We start from the raw sequence: 5,000 nt of genomic DNA, 5'->3' as shown, positions 1-5,000 counted from the left end.
GGTGTCTGACCCCGGCAGGCGCAGGCGATTCGTGAGCCAGGTGGTGCAGCTGCTCCTCAACTACGGCTTCGACGGGCTCGACCTCGACTGGGAGTACCCGAAGCCTCAAGATAAGCAAGGTTGGTAGCAGTCGAGCGTCCGTAGGTAGTTGCCGAATACCACTATGGTGAGTGTGTGGTTGAAGTGGTGGTGGTGGGAGCAGTAGAAGTAGTTGTAACGGCAGTAGCAGTCACAGGAGAAGTTGCAGCAGCAATAATAGTACTGGTAGTAGCAGCAGCAACAACAACGGCAGCAGTAGTAGTTACAGGAGAAACAGCAGCAATAGCAGTAGCATTAGTAATATCAGAAGTAGTAGTGTTAGTAGTAGTACTAGCAGTAGTAGTAGTAGCAGCTGTAGCAACAACAGCAGCAGCACCAGCAGTGCTGTTACTATTAGTAGTAATATAAGAAGTGGTAGTAACAATACTAGTGGTAATGACAATAATGATAATAATAATAGCACATACAATAATGATGAAACCAATAACAGTAACAATAATAATGGGAATAAGAATTATATCTATGATAATATTGATGAATATAATAATGATAGTAATGCTGATGATAACGATGATCGCATTTTTTTTAATGCTTTTGATATATATATATATATATATATATATATATATATATATATATATATATATATATATATATATATATATATATGCATCAGATGTTCTTACCTGATACATACGATTACCAAATATTGTTTAAAAGTAATAATATTTACGTTTGACGGAAATATACTACTATAACCTAACAACAATGTTATTATCCATTTTTCACAAGAGGTTAGTCTTAATAGTTACAGTGGGTGACAATTTTGCTTTGATTCCATTAGTGATGATCTCGACGTTCTCCTGCAGGATTCACGGCATGGTTGAGGACCTGAGGAGTGCCTTTAACCCCCACGGTCTTCTCCTGACGGCGGCCGTGAGCGCCGGAAAGGGCACTATCGACGGAGGCTACGACGTTCCCCAGGTGGCGAGTCTCCTTGACATGGTAAGGCCAAAGTGAGGGAAACTTGTCAATGACTTCACATGTTTAGGGTTCGAATGGACAAATTAAAACACTTTTGCCGGGAAGGAATAAGGCATGAATGTAAAATAAAAACAGAAGTGAGTGATAGAAATGAGAATCGTGTATTTGTATTAGGTTTTGTACTCGTATGTTTTTGTATCAGGTTTTGTAAGTCTTTGCCTCCAAACCGTCTTGCCTGTGTTGTCCATCTGATGAACTCATTCCCAAGGTCTATATAAGTACTTATAAGTACTTATAGTACTTACTCAGTCCTAGTTTTGTTTGTTCTCGTGAGCCTCTTCTAAACTACCAAAACCACTTCCGCCTTCTCTCATTTCGTCTGTGCCTCCGCCTCCAAGCCATACAGCATAGCGGGTGTAAATTCCCCTTCTCACTCTTACACGTACCTTTCTCTCGGAGATCCTACTTTGTACTTTCTTCTTTGCCATCTACCCTTCTACGTTCCTCTCCTTGACACCATACCCCCTATACCAAAGTTCTTCAAAGTACAGGTCGCGACTTAGTACTGGGTCGCAAGCCCATGGTCACTGGGTCGCCACATAATACTACTGCTACTAGTACTGCAAATATGTATATGTATATATATGTATATATGTGTGTGTGTGTATGTATATATATACATTTATATACACATACACACACACACACACACACACACACACACACACACACACACACACACACACATATATATATATATATATATATATATATATATATATATATATATATATATATATATATATATATAGGTCAGCGTGAGAGGTTGGGGGGAGTAAAGGCTCGCCTACCACTAGCCACCAGATGTCAACATAAGAGGCTGGGGTTGAGAGCAGGTGTAATGAAAGGGGTCTTGGCTTGAGGGTTTTTAAGGGAAGGTGTATGTGAGGCGGAGCGTTGACGAGTGAGACCATCGTCTGTCCATCTGTCCGTCTGTCCCTGCTCTCTTCTGCGTCTCTTCTTGTTCTGTCTCTGCCGTCTTATGGGATGTCCTTTTATGCAGCTATTCCTAGCAAGGGTGTTTCGCTTGCTTGGGAGAAAGTGTCAAAAGAGAAAGAGTGAACACATGCATCTGCTGAAGGAGAAAGGCAGCTGCCGGGACCTAGGTGCGAAAGAGAAAACCATCTGGCCTTGAGCATATCGTTGACTATATATATATATATATATATATATATTGGGTTGAGGGAAAGATACGACAGCATGGACTTACTGGGTCGTGAAAATAGTGTACGAAATCAAATCGGATTGTGATAAAACACGTTTGAGGAACCCTGCCTCATGTCCCTGTTCCCTTCATCACTGGACCAAGCTGCTCAAGCAACTCCTTCTGCTTCATCTATCATGACCCACTCCGGAATCATCTTTCACGCATAATTCCATCCCACCTAAGACGTTCCTGGCGCCCTCCTCTTCCGTTCGGTCTCCTGTACACACCGTATACCTTTCTCCTCTCCATCATATCAGTCATCTCCCTTTACTATCCAGCATTTAAGTTTCTTAGGCTCACCTCCTCACATTGGCCCGTCCTCCTCTCCTGCTGCTTATGGACATGTCACCCCATCTTCACCTTCTTTGTCCATCCGTATCCACCCACGTGACATCAGTACTGTTGTTGGCCGTTGGAAAATTGATCTCGATCGATCTTGTATGCATTTCTCTTAGCTTATCTGGGCTTGTAACCTGTTTTATTGTATCCCCTGTAGCTAGAATTTGCATTCCCCGCTACCAGCCTCGCCAAATTTACCACGATTATCTTTTTTTCTTCTTTTTAGATTAACTTGATGGCATACGACTTCCACGGGTCCTGGGAGGGCAGAGTGGCTCACCATGCTCCACTGTATGCGGATCCTGGCCAGAGCCCTGAGTTGTGCGCCGACTTTGCCGTCAACTATTGGATACAGAAGGGTGCCCCTCCTCACAAGGTAGAGCTGGTGGTTCTTGAAAATGAATATAAATGTGGTTGATTGAGCTTCCTTAGGACAAAAGTGCTGGTAAAGAAGCCCTTTGTTGCAATATACATAAGTATACATTTGCAATATCTTGCTTTCCGTGGGGATGGATTCAGTAGACGGAATGTTATTGGTTCTGATTGGTTCTTAAGACATAAATCTAAATGCTGATCTAAATGGCCCAAATATAAAGGTTGCCTCTCTCGGTTGGGTATATGTACGTTGTGCCGTGTGTCGAACTGACACTTCCAGCTCATAATTGGAACTAGTGGTTCTTTTTGTCGGATTCACTGTCGACATTTTGTTGTTGTTGTTGTTGTTGTACCCAGTATTTAGTTATCTATTTATGTATTTCCATTTTATATATTTATTTATTTTGTATATTTCCATTTTAATACACAATCAACAGCTGATATTAGGTGTACCAGCTTACGGAAGATCATGGACGCTGGCAGGGTCTGCCAGCTCGCCAGGAGCAGCTGCGGCTGGAGCAGGACCTGAAGGACAATTCACCAGAGAGAGTGGAAACCTGTCCTTCTTCGAGTGCTGTCTCGCAGAGAAGGTACTCTAAAGTGATCATAAAGTCGCTTTAGCTATTCGTTTATCTATCATTGTGTGTCTTTCGAAGGTATATGAAGTCAATAAAGGCAGTTAGTAAGGGCTTTAAAGCTCATCGTTTTAATTACAGCATTTCATATAATGAGAGTTCTTGACATCCCCATGAAGATGACCAATCATAGAACATCGTTCTTCAAGGTTGAGCACACTCTCCGCACACCGAGATCTCTCCAATCATGCTCACACTCGTACTGTATAGTATGGACCCACCACGCGTTTCCATTGAGCTCTTCCCATATAAATCTTTCACACCTGTACTCTCACCCACAGGAAGGATGGACAAAGAGGAGGACCCGAGCAGGACCTTACCTGACGAAGGGAAACCAGTGGGTCGGGTATGACGATGTTCAGTCTGTGGTCGAGAAGGTGAAGTCTAAAATGGTCTTGGATGTTCTTTGGCAATGCGATCATGTGCAACCTGTAGAGTAATCATTAAAACACAATGAAATTATATTGACCCTGTCTACCTCTCCGTAACCCATTCTTGTAACTGTTTATCTTTCTTTGGGCATTCAGTTAACTTTACATTTAGTTAACTTAAACAGAACCTAAACCTAGATGGAAGACTTACAAGTTGCCCGACTCTTCCCTGGAGTGAAAAGAGAAACAGGCACTAAGGTCTCCCTTGACATCATCCCCCCCCCCTCCTACAGGCCCAGTACGCGAGGAGCAAGGGCCTCGGCGGCGTCATGGTGTGGGACGTCACCACGGACGACTTCAGGAACCTCGGCGGGGAAGGGAAGAGCCCGCTCGTGACGGCCATGTACAGGACCCTCCACGGATTCTGAGGTTCTCGGCCTCACCCTGTGCGCCTCTCCCGCCCTCGCCTTCATCCCGCTATTCCTCTAAATTCGCGCTCTCTCGCTTTTCCTCTTCCTTTCGGTTCCTACGCCCCATCTCCCTTCTCTTCTGTTTAGTTCTCTCCTGATTCTTGTCCCTGCTCTCTTCCCCGTGTCCTTTTCTACGCCTATCCTACCGTACTGCACATCCTACATGAATCCAATGGCCAAGTTTTAGCATAAGCAGATCACTTCTCAATGCTAGTGTCTTTTCGATTTCCTTTTCAATTTACACTGATTTATATTGTCTTTATGCACAGGTTATACAGAAATGTCGTAGGTGATTGATTTGGTTATCCGGAATAAAATGATTCGCATTGCCGTCTAATGAATGTATTGATTGGTTAATATTTGATTGGCGTGGTGACGAATTTGGCTTTTTTAACATTTATAACTATTTTTCTTTGTAATGAGATAGATTACCCAAGCACGCACGTGGTCATTAATAAAATTATAAGCTAATGTTTAGTGGAATAAAAGAAGTGATTATTGTGACTATTTATCCTTTACA

The 5,000-nt window shown here is 42.8% G+C and overlaps 1 pseudogene; it reads left to right on the top strand.

The window, feature by feature from the left end:
- Positions 1-4,979, top strand: part of LOC113805031 (probable chitinase 10) — a 39,812-nt pseudogene extending 34,833 nt beyond the window's left edge.
- Positions 4,980-5,000: the final 21 nt, after the last annotated feature.

The sequence above is a fragment of the Penaeus vannamei genome, chromosome 19 (assembly GCF_042767895.1).
Source record: "Penaeus vannamei isolate JL-2024 chromosome 19, ASM4276789v1, whole genome shotgun sequence".
NCBI lineage: Eukaryota > Metazoa > Arthropoda > Malacostraca > Decapoda > Penaeidae > Penaeus > Penaeus vannamei.
Note: the sequence above shows the minus strand (reverse complement) of the source record. Positions and strands in the feature narration are given on the sequence as shown.